Here is a 16,956-nt window from a genome sequence, read left to right on the forward strand (position 1 = left end):
TGGTTCCCAGGCTCATTTATAGGATCTCTAATGGAAATATATTAGTACAAAATATTTATACAGTAGGCTCATATTATATTTATATGTGAATATAATTTTATAATATATATATGTATAATACCTATGCAGTATCTTTTATATGATATTTATAATATTAGTTATAAATATAACCTGGGGAATTTGTTTAAAATATAGATGCCTAGGTCCTACCCCAGGGCTTCTGATTCACTGGTCCCTGGACGGGGCTTGGTGTCTGGATTTCCACGTAGACCGCGGAGGCTGGTGGTTTAAGGGTCCTGCTCGGAGAAACACAAACCTAGGACGGCCGGCTTGCTCCTACCACCCGCTCCCTTCTGCTCCTTATTCCCCTCTCCGTGCTGGACTTTATGAGACCCCTGTGTGATGGTTAATTTTATGTGTCTACTTCGCTGGGCCACGGTACCCAGTACACAGTCAAACATTATTCTGGATGTTCCTGTGAAGGTATTTTGAGATGAGATTAACATTAAACTCGATGAACTTTGAGTAAAGCAGATTGCCTTCCATAATGTTTGTGGGCCTTGTCCAATCAGCTAAAGGCCTGCGTAGAACAAATACCTGCATAGAAAAAAACAAAAGCCTCTTCTGAGCAAGAGGGAATACAGCCTTTGGACTTCATCTGCAACATCAACTCTCTCCTGGGTCTCCACCCTGCCAGCCCACATTGTAGATTTTGAACTTGTCTGTCTCCATAATCTTATGAGCCAGTTCCATAAAATAAATGTCTATCTATCTATCTGTGTATCTATCTCTTATTGAGATCACACACTGGTTCTGTTTCCCCGGAGAACCCTGATTAATACACCCCATGAGAATTTGAACTCAGCTCCTCACTGCAAAGCATGTGCAGTCAACCCCCCTGGCAGTGTCTTCCATGCAAAATGAGATGAGGCCCAACCCCAGTAGAACAACCCAGGGGCCCTTGAAATGGCAGGTTCCCAGTCTGCATCCCCAGAGACTGACCCAGCAGGGCCTGGGTGGGCCCTGAAAGCTTCACTCCCAGAATCCTTGGTTATTTTTTGTATGTGACTTTCATTCATTTCAGAATGTGAGTTGCACTAGTGTAGAGCCTGGTGAAAGGCACGGAAACACAGGACCAAACTTCGATCAAGGAGTCTGTAAATCAAGAGAGAAGTTTCGTTTGGGGGTATTTGGAGTAACTGGGACCACACTAAGCCACTGTACTGGGTCAAATAGTGTCACCCTGCAATTCATGCCCTTCCTGGCACCTCAGAATGTGACCATATTTGAAATGGGGTTATTGCAGATGTAGTTACTTAAGACGTGGTCATATAGCAGTAGGGTGGGCTCTTAACCCTGGTGTCATATATAAAACTGGTATTGTTATAAAAGAAAGTGACACAGACAGAAGATGGCCACGTGACGACAGATGCAGAGACCAGAGTTATTTGCTGCAAGCCACAGAAAGCTGAGGATTGCTGGCCACAACCAGAACCCGGGAGAGAGGCGAAGAACAGGTTCTTCCTCTGCTGGAAGGAGCCAAGCCTGCTGACACCTGACGTCATTCTCCTGGACATCAGAACTGTGAGAATGAGTCCTGCGGCCTTAAGCCACCCAGTTAGTGCAGTTTGCTACGGTGGCCCTAAGATGCTAGTGTACCCGCTCATGGTAAGAAACTAGACAACTGGGCAAGATAGCAAGCAACTGCCTGCAGGTGCTGGACAAGAGGTGATCCATGGGGAAGACAGACACAGGGGCGGCAGCACCCATGTGGACACGCAGCGCAGTCAAGGCTAAGCTGGGCAGTGCTGTGTGTACTGTGCCTGGGTCCCTACTGGATGGCACCTTCCGTGGGCCGGTGGCTTGTCACCTCGACCTCTGCGTTTCCGGCTCTGGCCCACTGAGTGTTGCTCAGGCTAGGCCCTGAGCAAGGAGTGGAGGAATGCCCTTGGACCGCGTTTCCTAAGCCCATCTGCAGTTGAAGGTTGGACTGGTAACAGTCCCAACCCTGGCTGGACACTGGAATTGCCGGAGGAGTTTTCTCCACCTGTGGATCCTGGGACCCCATCCCAGACCAGTCAAATTCAGATGTAGTAGAAGGGCAGGATCCAAGCTCCCATGTTTTAAAAAACCTCCCCCGGGTGATTCTGCAGCCTAAGGGGAGACCCATTGAGCTATATCTTATCTTTCAAATCAGCCTCTAAGCCTCTCTGAATAATCCTGCTAAAACCTAATGTAAACAGATTTTTTTTTTTTTTTTTTGGTAAACAGGCATCTTATCAGGTACTCCTCTGAGATGAGGTGACTCTTCCATGAATCTGCCGAGCAGTGCACATTTTGCTTCATGGCTATAGTCATGCTGGGGTCCTCCCACCCCACTCTAGACGCTTTTCCTGAGGGCCACCATCAGCTTCCTGCTGCTTCCGTGGCGATTTCCTGGAACCGGCTGTGGGTCCTCCCCGCCACTGTGTGAAACCCGGGCGTATGAGTTTCCCAGGGCTGCCTAACAAGTGGCTTTAACAACAGACACTTCTTCTCTCACAGCCCTGAAGGCCACAGGTCCAAAATCCAGGTGTTGGCAGCTCCAGGGGAGGATCCTTCCCTGCCTCTCCGTAGCTTCTGGTGGTGGCCGGTGAGCCTTGGCTCGTACATGCATCACACCATCCTCTGCCTCTGTGGTCACATGCCTTCTCCCTGTGTGGTCACAGCGCTTCCCTATGTACACGGCTATCCTTTGTGTCTTTTCTACTCTTCTTACCAGGACTCACTTGCACTGAATTAAGGGCTAACCTTACTCTGGTATAACCTCATCTTAATTTATACCTTAGATACATCTGCAAAGATCTCATTTCCAGACAAGGCCATATTCACAGGTACCAGGGTTGGGACTTCGACACAGCTTTTTGAGGGACACAACTCAACCCACGACACCAGGGTCGCCACATACCTGCTGACCATCGCACCTGACGAGGGTGAGGGGGCCTCAGTTATCTTTGCTTGAAGCAAACACCTCATCTTTCTCGTGGTCATTTCCCGTAAGCAGAGGCCTGTTATCTAAGCAGAGATACAGGACATAGATATAGGCTACCCTCCGGAGTCAGTGTGCTTCACCCTCAGGCAGCATCCACAGTGCTTATCAGAAATGCAGACTCTCCGGCTTCACACTGAAACTGCTGACTGGGGGTCTGCACTTTAACAAGATCTCCAGGTAATGAATCTACACTTCAGATTCTGAAAAGCAGTGGTCTACATAACAAAGATTGACCTTTTATACAGGTGAATGATCCTGGTTGCTGTGAACACATAATGTCCTTTATTTAAATAGAAAAATTCACCATTAAACATTCCTCCTTAAATATCCTCTAATTCCAGTGGAAGATATTTCCCCCCCCTTTTTTTTTATTGTTGAAAGTATTACAGATGTCCCACTTTTCCCCCACTGACCCTCTCCTTCCCACCCCCAACCCCCTCCTGTCTTCCACAGCCTAGTGTTCTTGCTGATTGGTTGTTCATATATGCATATGAGTTCTTCGGTGTATTTCTTCCCATTCCTCTGAGGTGTGTCAGTCTTACTTCCATGATTCTGGATCTCTTTTGGTCAACAGCTTATTTTGTTCATTATGTTCTACAAATAAATGAGGTCATGTGGTACTTGTCTTTCTCTGACTGGCTTATTTCTTTTAGCATAATACTCTCCAGGTCCTTCCATATTGTCTCAAAGGATAAGAGATCTCTCTTTCTTACAGCTGCATAGTATTCTATTGTGTCAATGTACCACCGCTTTTTTATCCACTCATCTATTGATGGGCACTTGGGCTGTTTCCAGATCTTAGCTCTTGTAAATAGTGCTATGAACATTGGGGTGTAAATATTCTTTCTGATTGGTGTATCAGGCTTCTTAGGATATATTCCTAGAAGTGCAATCACTGGGTCCATTAGCAGTACCATTTTAATTTTTTGAGGAAGCACCAAATTGTTTTCCATAGTGGCTGTACCAGCCTGCATTCCCACCATCAGTGTACTAGATATTTCTTACACTATTTCTTATAAGGGCTTACTTGATAATGCTGATTTGATTAGAGTAGTTTTGGTTAAACAGAGAATTTGAAATAATAAATCCCTGGATTTAAATGGAATATTTAGCCTGGTTGGTGTGGCTCAGTGGTTGAGCGTCGACCCATGCACCAAGGGGCTGCTGGTTCAATTTCTGGTTAGGGTACAGGCCCAGGTTGTGGGCCAAATCCCCAGAGGGGGGCATGCAGGCAGCCCATTAATGTTCTCTTTCTCTCCTTTCCTCTCTCTAAAATCAATAAAGAAAAATATTAAATGGAATATTTAGTACTCATTAACTGAGGCTTCTACACACGATGCCTCACATGATGAGTTGAACATAAATTTGTTTGGTTCTTGCCAAAATAGATAGTACCCTCAAGTAGCAACTAAAACAACAAACCACGTATCTCCCAGATGCTGGTCTTTGTATCACTTATCACAGATTTACAAGCTTGGAGAGCTGAGGACAGGTCCCAGGCTCACAGTGGCATGACTTATCCAAAATATTAAAATACTTACACACGAGTTAGCGAGGATAAAGTGAAATAATCTGGTCCTACAAATACTTGTAAAGATGTGAAATTCAGTAAGAATTAATTTACTAGAGTTTTATTCCGAATGATTTGTATGACCAAATCATTTAACTTCATTCTGACCAGCGAGGTAATATGGCATTTCCCTCTCCAACTCCTTTCGGGTCGGATATACTATGTATTTACTTATTTTCTCTTTCTCTTACTTAACTAGGGTGTTAGCTCTACTGGGAAAGAGTTAGTCTGCTTTGCTCACTGTTGTATCCCTAGTACCTAATGCAGTTCCTGGCACACACACATTTAATAAGTATTTGTGGAACAAATATCATTGAATAAATGAAATGAATGTCAATGCTGAAACTCAGCACTGTCAGGCCGTAGACATAATACAGACGATCATGACAAAGAAAATAGATCTTAGAAGTTCTTCAACTACAGACACATTTCTGTAACCTTCGGTGCAATATAGCTCATTTCACAACTGGCCTTTGAATAGAATCGTATTTAAGGTTCTCTGTCTTGGCCAGTTTGCTTAACACCATTTGTTCGAAACGTGTATTTTACATATTCCAGCTCAAGCGAACGGGGTTTTTAAAACCAGCTCCTTTGAATGAATAGAAATGTGCTTAATTTGAAAAGGATGCTCTTTGTGAATCAACCCTGGACTTCGCCCTATGGAAAATGCCATAAACATTTGCAACTGAAAACCGGGAACTGCAAGGTCTAGGGGAACAGGCTGCAGCGGGATCGCAACGGTGTCTGAACTCAGCCCTGGGCCGGGCTCCCCCTGCAGCCCAGCACGAGCTCGGGGCTCCAGCGCCCCCCTGCGCCCCCAGGCCGGGTCGGGCGCCCTCCTGCCCGGTCGTACGAGGGAAACTCGAACGTCTGCGTTTCCAGAGCTTGCTTTCAGCAGCGTGGAACATGTGAGTTTTCCGCGTGCGGTCAGGGCTGCGCTCCCATCAGAGTGAACCCCGAGCCCCAGGACTCGCGGGTCCCCCGAAGTCTCCTCGCCCGCGTGTGACCAGCCCTACTTCTGAGGATGGCATCAGCCTTGGCGGCGATCCACCCGCTGGAGTCCACTGAGCCCTTAAGAGACCTTCATCGCCCGGCCGAGGCCGAGCCCGGGTCCGCCGAGCGCGCCCCGCCCCGCGCCGCGCCCTCCCCGCGGCGGGACCCCAGCCCGGGGCGAAGGGCCGCGCCCCCGCCCTCGCGCCGCCCGCGCTCGCCTGGCCGGCGCGCCCGCGGAGGCGTGTCCCTCGCCGCCCGCCGTACCCGGCTGGCCGGTCGCCGTCCCAAGATGGCCGCGGTGCGAGCAGCCCCCGAGGCGGGCTGAGGTGGAGGCGGAGCCGCGTCACTCCCGCACTCGGGGCTCCGGCCCGCGCCAGCCTGCCGCTCCCGCCCGCCGCGGCCATGCGGGGCTCCGTGCACGGATGAGAGAAGCCGCCGCCGCCGCCGCGCTGGTGCCCCCGCCCGCCTCCGCCGTCACCCCCGCCGCCGCCATGGAGGAGCCGCCGCCGCCGCCGCCGGAACCCGAGCCCGAGCCGGAGCCCGAGGGCTGCCGAGCGGTGAGGTGAGTGCGGGCGTCGTCCGGCCCGAGCGCGGTCGGAGGCCGAGGGGGCGTGGGGGCTTCTGCGCCCCGCCAGGGGCCGAGGGCAGCATCCAGGCTCCGGGCCCGGCGAGGGGCGGGGTGCAGCCCGGGGACCCGGGGCGCGGCGGCCGGGCTGCAGGGGCTGCCGGGGGACCCCCGCCCGAGCGCCCGCCTGCAGCTCCGCTGCCGGTGCGGAGCGTGGCGTGGGCACCGCGGTCCTGCGGGAACGGCCCGAGCTTCTGAGCGGGGCCCGCGCCGCGATCGCCGCTCGTTCCTGGACCGCAGCTGCCTCTCCGCCCCGTGCCGAGCGCCCGCGCCGCGCGTGGGGCAGATGCACAGCGCCGCCCCGCCGCCCCGCCGCCCCGCCGCCCCGTCCGCCCCGCCGCGGCCCGCGCGGGCGGTGGGCTCTGTCCGGGCGCCCCGCCGCCGGCCGCTCTGTGCACGGCCGCGCTCACGTGCACGGCCAGTCCCGGAGCGGCGGCCCCAAACTTCGCCGCCGCGGGAAGCTCCAGGACGGAACTTCGGCACCCCGACTATTTGTTGCATAGGCTCCTTAGACACCCTGGTAGTTAACTTCGTGGTTTTGGGTTTTGTTTTTTTGGATGGGGAGCTCAAGCTCCCTGTAACTAAGCATTCCCCCTGTGCGTGCGTGTGTGTGTGTGTGTGTGTGTGTGCGTGTGTGCGCGTGTGTGCGCGCGTGTGTGTGCAAACGTCCTCTCCCGTCCCCCGCATCCCGGTAGCCGTGCGGACTGCTGCCCCCTGGCCCCCGCGGAGAAAACGCTTCCCGCTCCCTTCGTCTGGCTGTCTGGCTCGGTAGTTCCAGGAATACGGCAGTGGAGTGAGTGTCCGCCTTTCTCTGCCGAAAGAAGTCTTACATTCTGTAGTTGCAGTGACAGCTGAGACGGGAACCACTTTCCTGCGCGCCGTGACCCAGTCGGCCGTGAAGAAAGTCGTTTTCCATTTTCCTTCGTTCTAAGACACCTCTGCGGCACTTGGGTGACCTTTTAGGGAGCAGCCTCTTTCAATAATGGTACATGGTGCAAGGAGAATTCGCTTTGTTCCTTTTGAATACATCTAACCTGTGTGGTTTTGCCAGAAAGTTTATGAAATGAGTTTGCTAGTGAATTCCGTCTTTGAACATTTTGACTGATTTAAGTTCTTCTGTAAAAATTATGATGAGTACTTACTAAATGCTTAAAATATGCCACTTTCTTTGCCTAACCCATTTAGTCCGTCTAGTCCTGTAATTATTTCTCTTTTTCAGATGAGGAAGCTGGGGCACAGAGCTTAGTATCTGGTCCAAGGTGTCACAGCTAGAGGTGAACTCAGCCGTGGCTGCACAGTCCATGCCCTTAACCACCATGAAGAAGTGTGATTTCATTATCCAGATGGGCAGATCAGAACTTACAGTTCTGTATAACTACTCTTTGGGATAAAATGGATATGAACATTTTTAGGTAAAAGTAAAAAGGGCAGAGGGAAGTAGAACTGTGTCATTAAAAATGACTGGTTTTCCAGTGATAAAAAGAAACCACTATTTTTCAGCCAGTTTTTTGTCTTTGTTATAATAAAAATAGGTCAGGATAATGGGTTTCATCCAGCTTCAAGTGAACAGCAGTACACAGAACAAGAAGATCTTAGAAATATTTTTCAGCAACATTGCAGTTAATTATACAATAGCTGATCTGTAAAACAGATTACTTGACAAAGCTGTTATTTTCTCTTTTATACGCCCTCATTGTCACCACTACCTCTTCAATACGCAGAGCTGACCTCCGGCAAACTTAGCATCGTTCATTAGTAAAGGATGCTTCAAGGGTTCTGCATCTGTTTATTTGAACTTCTTCTATTTATGTTTTTAATTAATTAATTAATTTATTTATTATCCTCACCCGAGGACATTTTTGCATTTATCTTCAGATAGAGCAGGAGGGAGAGAGGAAGGAAGAGAGAGAAACATCCGACGTGAGAGAACCATATTGACTGGTTGCCACCCACACTACCCCAACCAGGACCGGGGACAAACTGCAGCTGAAGTACGTGCCCCGAACCCGGGTCTCTCAGGTCTGCAGGCCGACACTGTAACCACTGAGCAAAACTGGCCAGGGCAATGTGTTAAATTATTTTTATTTATTTATTTATTTTATCCTCACCCGAGGATATTTTTCCATTTTTTGTACAGATAGAGTGGAGGGAGAGAGAGGAAGGGAGAGAGAGAGAGAGAAACATCGACGTGAAGGGACACATCGAGTGGCTGCCACCCGCACGACCAACCAGGGCCGGGGACAAACTGCAACCGAAATACGTGCCCTTAGTGGGAACCGAACCCGGGTCTCTCCAGACCGCAGGCCGACGCTCTAACCGCTGAGCCAAACTGGCCAGGGCTGTTAAATTATTTTTAAAAAGCTCAACGTGCATGTTCAAAATTTGCTAGATGCCACGTTTTAACGCCCTGGAGACTACTGATGTGGCGTCTTTGCTACTGGGTTAATCGGGGTGGACCGGAATAAAGCTCTGCGTGCCATCTTTATTCACGTGCTTCATGCCCGCGTGCCATTGATTAGGAAGGCTGTTCTGATGCACAGTTTCTTTAGAGTGCAGGCCTGCACATGCTGGCCAATGTGCCACTGCGGCAGGTGCCAGCCCAGAACATCTGCTCTGTGCATGCTGACGTGAGAGTTATGCAATGACCGAGGAACACAAAACAGGTTGCGAGGCGGTGGTACTCTTTCATAGCTGTTCTGCTTATTGTCACCCATGGATGCTTCTGGCCCTTATTTTTGATAAAGATTCATGATAAGGATGGTGGTTGTTCTTGTTGGTGATTAAACTTGGAAATAAACATTCCTTATAATTTCTTTTTAAAGTTTCTGGGTCAGTTGTAGGAGATCCTGAGATGGCAAAGAGAGCTATTAAAACTACTTTGGAACAATTTACTTTTGTGATTTCTTGAATCTGCACTTAACTTGGATATTAAGGCTGATAAAAGACTGCTCCTATCTACGGTAACCTTTCATTTAGAATATTTATGTTAAAAATAGCCTCATTGTTCTCATTTATTGACCTTGTGAAGTACATGTTATATGCACTTAAAAATAACTTTAAAAAAACAAAAAACCAGTGACTGTTATTTACTTTATATAATACAGTTCTTGAAAGTTCATTTGAAAATCCTGGCTTTCATAACTAAAAAAGTACTTGAATATCCTATCACTCCTGGATGATTTGATCTCTTTCAACTTGAATGTCCCCTTTGAACCTGCTTGTTTCAGGGCTGACACTGGATGTCACCTATTCTCCCTAGTGAAATCCACCCTACCGTGCAGCTGTGGGACTCGTCTGGCTTCATAGTGATGGGCAAGGCTTGAGACCATTGCAAGGGCAGATACCGTCGGGGCTTTGGGCAGAGAAACAGTGAGCACGGAGCAGCAGTAACAGGAGGTCAACTCTCTCATGTTCTGAAATGGGGACGGCTTGTCTCCCAAGAAGGACTTTGTGATTCCCATTAATTGTCATATTGTTGGAAGATGCTTTTACTTCCTTCACATGTGTTCTCTTGGTGTCTTGTAAGTCTTGTTCTGAGCTCTACTGAAATATGAGGATATAAGAAGGTCTTGACTGCTTGCTGGATACATTTGCCTTAATAACTTCCTGTTACTTAATTCCTCATTCTTCAGTGATTATCTCTTTACTCATAGCATTCTGTTGTCTCAGCCTTTTCTTTTGACCAGGTGGTGTGTATGCTTTTAAAGACACTTTCATGTTGCCAGTCTGTAGGTCATTGGAAATTATTTCTTTAGAGAGAAAATAAAAGAAAAGTCAGAAAAGAAGTCTGGCCAGTGACTGCTGTGGGTCTTTTTGTGGTTGGTGGTAATCCTCGTCCGAGGATATTTTCCATTGATTTTTTTTTTTTTTTCTCTTTTCAGGTAGAGTGGGAGGGAGGAAGGGGCTGGGGGGGAGAGATAAGGAGAGAGAAACATGATTGTGAGAAAGACACATTGATTAATTGCCTCCTGCACGACCCTGAGGGGCCAGGGATCGAACCTGCAATCCAGGTACATTTGTGCCCTTGACTGCAAATCGAACCCGAGACCCTTCAGTCCATAGGCTGACGCTCTAACCACGGAACCCGACTGGCCAGGGCAGCTGTGGGTCTTTATAATCTGGCCTTTTCTTGGCAGGATAAGGTAAGCAACGTCCAGGTACTGTGCTTCAACTCCTACTCAGCTTTGTCCACATCTAGTGGGTCAGTGTGTTTTCTTGCCTGTAGAAAGCCAAAGTATAATTAAGAGTTTGATTGATTAAGCATGACACCAGCAAGGAAATTAATTGAGTGATCTTAGTGACTAATGTTAACACACCAGGGAGGTTGGCTCGAATCCCTACCATGCATACCCCTGCTTCTAGGATGAGTGGCGTGTGGTAGTCTTACTCTTAAACTTTCATTTATTTAGACTTCAGGCAGGCTGCTTTTTTGTCTTTTTTTTTTCCCCTTCATCACCAGCGTCCCTCAATTGGTTGAGTTGTAGTGTGGTTGTTTTTAATCTTCAGTCTTACTTTAGTTTATGACATACCTTACTTTTCCTGCTTTCCTTTAAGGTATATTATACCTTTGTCCCTTAAAGATGTTTAAAAAATCCTGAGTGGTAGATTTTTACTAATGGTAAATCTCAGAGGATCACCTAACTGTCTCCACCCTCCCATAGTCCACCGCCTGCACCCTCTCCCCCCCTCCCCCACATCTCACAAATCTGGCACAGTTTCTATGAAAGGTGTGGCAAAGATGTTGGCTGGATTTTTCATAAAATGCTTTTTGACCCTTGTGAATATCGTGTTCAAAAAAGATCATGATGCTGTGTGGTTCTTCTGGATTTAAGTTATAAAACTAAATTAAAATTTAGAATCATGTTAGAATTTTGTGCAGCTATTAAAAATTATGTTTTGCATTACTTTGAATTGTTACTAAAATTGAAATTGATGAAACTTCATGTTATATAAAGAGAAGTTGTTGCCAAATTTTAAATTAACTTAAATTTTGTTTTTTAAAATTCATTTTCAGTGTCTGTGAACTGTCTGAGTTGATTATATCCAGCAGATTTTCTTTAATTATTTAGTTCATTCTGGGTAACATAATTTGTAGATTAGCCCTGGCTGGTGTGGCTCAGTTGGTTGGGTGGGCATAGTCCTGTGTACTAAAACGTTTTGGGTTCAATTCCTGATCAGGGCATGTGCCTGGGTAGGGGACGTGAAGTAGGCAGCTGATCAATGTTTTGCTTACATTGAGTTTTTTTTCTCTCTCCCCTTCTCCTTTCCTGTCTCTAAAAATCAATTTAAAAATCTTAAAAAAAAAAAATTTGTAGATGAGAAACAACACTGAGAGTATTAAAGGGCTTGCTTTATGGTGGTCTTTTATATTAATAGCACTTTTATTTAGAATCATAACTGTATTCTCAACTTGTGTGTTATGTTAAAATGCTTTTGCCTTTTAAGAGGCATATTTGAAACCACTGTATTTTAAAAGGAACATTATTCCTCTGGAAAGTAGGTGTGGTAGGTACATTTTCTTATTTCCCGCAGACCTCACTCATGTAATGGAGCACAATTTGTCTTTAAATATTTATTCACTAACAGCATAGGCAAAGTGAAAATTTGTTTTTGACCTAAAAGGACATTTATTTGTCATATTTTGCAGACATCAGTGGAAGCATTCGTCTTATGGATCATATCGGTGCCAAGTGTCTATGGAGTAGAAGGGAAAGCTATTAAGAATATATTAGGCATTCTGTCAAAAGTGTTTCATAAGTGGATTTCATTTCAGCATAATTTCAGGGGAAATAAACCTGCTATGGAGAAAAGTGGATACCAAGCTTTAGAGCTGATCAGGTTTGATGTTTTCAGCGGAGCTTTTTTCCACGTGACAAAAGCAGGCTATTTGAGGATACTGCTGAACCGTGGAATGTTCTGAGTAGGGCTTATTAGAGGACAGCTAACTTAGAAATGTGAAATTGTAGTATTGTCAACTGTTTTACCCTTTCAGTGGAAATATTTTGGAAACAAATTTAATACATGCATTATTTTTATTGTGCCATTAACAGTTCTAAAGTTTTTTTTTAATGTAGGAACATAAAAATGTAGATGTAACTTGGTTTTCTCACACAATATTTAGAATTAATTTTTTGAATATCTAAATATTTAGTTCTTATTCAAATGAGGAATTAAGCATGTACCAATGCAAGTCTCAGGGTTGGTTGGACTCTTAACATTCATTTAGTCCCACTTTCCAGCCATTGCCCCTGGGTAGACTTACAAGAGGTTAGAGCTGGACAGGAAGTGGAGCTCAGCTGGGTCATTCCTTTTATTTTAGAGATGAGAAAGCCGACCTGTAGAGGCTGCGGCTTCCCCAAGGTCGCAGCTTAGGATCCAGGCTCTTGCTTCTCTTTCCCTTATGTCACATTGTGCTTCCTTGTTAGGGTCCTAGGCTAACCGTGCTCATCAGCCAACTGACTCCCTAGCCAGTGTCCACTCAGGTCCTCATGACCAACTGTGGAATACTGTGTTTTCTGGATTAATTAGACTTTACAGGATAGAGCAGTGATGAAGGATTCATTTTCAGGAAAAAAGGAACACAGAAACCACCCTGAAATCTCCCTCAGGCTCATTGTATACACCCCCCCCCCCAAAAAAAAAAAACTTTATTTCATGTTCACAAAATAAAGAGCCAATGCTCAAACCTTTTTAGATACCTTGTTGTTCTTTTCTGTGCTCAGTGTTTAGTTGAAGCAGGCAGTAAGATTGTAATTTCTGTTCTGTGGCAGTGATATTGAAACAGGCTGTTTTGTGACCCACAGTAAGAAATATGTTTTACAACAGTATGTGTATGCTACATTACTGAAATAAAAATTTATGAAACAGTGTTCTGCCTTGTAGGATATGATAACACTCTGATAATTCTTATTCTGTTCTATGGAATATTTTTTTCATCATGATCCATTAAATTGATTTAATTACCCACAAATGGGTTGTTACTCTCATTTCGAAAAGCATGGCTCTATTGAAAATAAAAAAGACGCCATTGTATGTTGTCCCTTGTCTCTTGAGAGTGAGTCAGGAGAGCAGTCGCAGTACGTATCCACTAAGTGATCAAAAGCATTTTGAAGAAGCTAGAAAAGGTTAGGATTAGAATGTTTCGTCTTTGAAAATAATAGTATTTCCCGAAGACGAGTATGTCTCTGAAGGTGGTTCTCTTGGTTGCTTATCTATTAAACACGAGAATTGTAAAGATGAGTTTAAAATTTAGGATTAATTTTAGAGTGAAATTGGAATTGGGATATATGATTACCTTTGGCAATTTATTCATTCTCTGAAACACTGATAATGTATTTAAATTTTTTTCCAATAGAGCAATTCTCAAAAAAATAAAATAAATTCATTCTTCCCTGGTGTGTGTGTGTGTGTGTGTGTGTGTGTATTTGACAGTGGTTTTGACTAGTGGTGGGATTTTTATTGCCTTCTGTATACTGTTCTGTGTTCTCCAACTCACTTATCTGAAGAAGTAGGACATCAGAGGTAAATTGGGGAGAAACAATTTGCCACGAAGCTTCAACCCCAGAACTGAGCTTTTAAAAAGAAGCTCTTTTTACTTGGCCTTTTGAATATTTAGGTGGTATTTAACTGCAAACCAAGGTCTTCGTGTGTACTGAGGAATGATTACTAAGAAGGGAGTCATTAATTTCCACCTGACAGTGAAATTTAAAAACTCAACCTTAATTGTACTGACTAGTGGTTAGTAGTGGCCCATTGCTTCATCCCATTTACCCATTAAACCTCCTGTACTATTTATTAATTTTCTTTGCAGATTCACTCATATTAAGTGCAAATCATATGTCAGAAAACAGGCAGTACTAAGCCAAGACTGTGGGGCCCAGTGGTAGATAAAATAGACATGGGCTCTGCTTAGCGACCAGGTTTCCCCCCTCTTAAGAGCCTTGATTCAGCCCAGGGAGCTTTCTGAATTGATCTCCATACCTTCAAATTTAGCTAGAATTGGGGGGGAGGGGGAATGTATTTCAATTAAAGTCACATTTGTGAAGAGATTGTACTGCATCCCTACACAAATCTGCCACTTAACAGTGGCCAAATGTAAGTCTCCTTTAAGCTTGAGACCTATTGAATACCTTGTCTGTTAGAACTTCGAGTCTCCATCTACGTGAACAACTTCCCAGTGCCTGAGCATGCTGGGTTCCTTCACAGCTTCTTCCCTATGTAGATTGGTTCCAGGATGCCAACTGTCCTTGCTTTTCTATTGGAGTCATTCCAAATAGCATTTATCTTGTGAGTATTTTCATACTCCCTCAGGCAGATAATTTTTATTATATATAAGCATAATGTAAAACATGCCCTGCCTTTAAGGAATTTATAATCTAGTTAAGGAGAAGAAGAGATAAGGTAATGGAAACTTCCTAATTCATGGTCTGGTGCAGAAATGGTAATAAATTTACATCTGTTATCTACCTGTGTGCCATCATTCAAATGGTATAACGTGTTTTATACGGTGACTACAATGAACTTGGGAAACAGATGTGCATTTTTCAGAAGAAGAAAGTGAGACATGAAGAGATGTTAGTTCAGAATACCTGGAGCCAGGACTCATTCGTATTTGTTATACTTCAGAGTCTGTAGTTCTTTATTCTATATTCTATCTCTTTAGGCATAAATATGAAAGGAGGTGGTGAAAGATTTAAATAACAGTTAAGGCTGAGGTGAGCATGGTATACTATCTGAACAAATTGTGAGCATTTGCCATGTTAGTAAAGATATTAAAAATCATTTTTAAATGGCTCCATCATATTTCATTTTATGGTTATACTACAAACCATTTAAGTTATTGCCAGTTTCTTACTGTTCCAGATAGCACTGCAGTGAACCTCTCGGTACACGACTCTGTTCTTCTGGCTGCTCTTATAAAATCATTTCCTGAGCACAGAATTCGAAAGGAATTTAAACACTTCAAAGAGTTTTATTATCTATTAAACCTTCTTTCTGGAAAGATTGTACAAATGTATAGGCCACAAATAGTGCTTACCTTAATAAATATTTGTGCCCTGGCCAGTTTTGCTCAGTGGTTAGAGCGTTGGTCTACAGACCGATGAGTCGTGGGTTTGGTTCCGATCAAGGGCATGTACCTCAGTTGCAGTTCTTCTCCGACCCTGGTTGGGTTGTGCGGGAGGCAACTGGTTGATGTGGCTCTATCACATAGTGTTTCTCACTGTCTCTCTCTCCCTCCCTCTCACTCTATCTGATGATAAAGAGAAAAATAACCTTGGGTAAGGAATAAAAAACAAATTAAAAAAAAATTCTCATTCTAGCTTTCAGCGCTAACAAAAAGTCTTTGCTAATTTAATAGGCCAGAAAGGGTTATCTCATTTTAATTTGAATGTCTGATTACTAGCATAGGTGGGACTGTTTTGATGGGTAACTACCATAGCTTACATATGCTGTAAACTATGAAAGAACTTTACTATGGGTTTTATATATTTATCCATCACCATAAATCTTTTTCTAGTAGCCAGGCATATAGTAGGCACTAAATTAAGTATCTGTTGATGGGATTAATAAGAGTTGATCCAGCCCGGCTGGTGTGGCTCAATGGATTGAGTGTCATCCCATGGACTGAGAGGTCCGGTTCCATTCCTGGTCAGGACACATGCACGTGTTGCCGGCTTGATCCCCAGTAGGGGGTGTGCAGGAAGCAGTCAATTGATGTTTCTCTCTCACATCATTGTTTCTGTCTCTCCCTTCCTCTCTAAAATGAAAAAATTAAAACAAAAAAAAAAGAAGAAGAAGAGTTGATCCAATGAATCATCACTGACATGAATAATTTTACTGGTTCTGGGCACCTCTTCCTTTGTATTCCTTGTTTACTTCTTTTTTCTCAGAACTACTAAGAACTACTTATGCAAGATATCTACTCCTTTTTGCAGTACTGGGTGCTGCATCTTACATTCCTGATAAGAGCTTTCCTCTTGGAGCTGGCGTTTGAATGAGTTAACGTAGAACCTGTTTTAAGATCCCTGTTTCAAACCCTTGTTTTAATAGAAATAGGATTGCCTTCCTTTTCAGCACCCCACCCCCTTTTTTGCTAGTGCTTTTTTTCAATTAATTTTTATAACAGTAGGTGATTAAAATGAGTTAATTTGGTTATTGATAAATCTGTACCATACAGTTTCCCGAATTTATATTCACGATCATTTCAAGAAATGAATAGGCGAGAAAGCTGTTCTTTGTATTTTGGTGCTAAACGCTTGTACTAACCTTAAAGAAAGTACCTATTTGAATCCTGGACTAACAAAAGCATTGCATCTCTAAGATCTCAGGAAGTGCTATAACTGGAACTGGAATTTACATGGTGAGTAAGAGAACTATAGGAGTAGGGATCTTGTCTGTAGTTATTTATTTTTTAAAAATAGATTTCTGTATGTCAAGAAGACCCTAGTTTATATTCGGGTTTCCCCTCCAAAAAAAGAAATAAAATAGCTTTTATTGATTTATAATTTAAATACTATATATTCATATACCAAAATTCACCCATTTTAAGTGTCCAGATCACTTGTTTTAGTCTATATTCACAGACATGCAACCATCAGCACAGTCAATTTCAGAACATTTTAGTCACCTCAAAAAGAAACCCTGGATCCTTGACCTATTGCCCACCCAACCCCCATCCCTCCCAGTCCTAAGTGACCACTAATCTACTTTCTGTCTGTTTATTTGCTTATTCTGAAC

This window comes from Molossus molossus, unplaced genomic scaffold (genome assembly GCF_014108415.1).
Source record: "Molossus molossus isolate mMolMol1 unplaced genomic scaffold, mMolMol1.p scaffold_m16_p_8, whole genome shotgun sequence".
Classification (NCBI taxonomy): domain Eukaryota; kingdom Metazoa; phylum Chordata; class Mammalia; order Chiroptera; family Molossidae; genus Molossus; species Molossus molossus.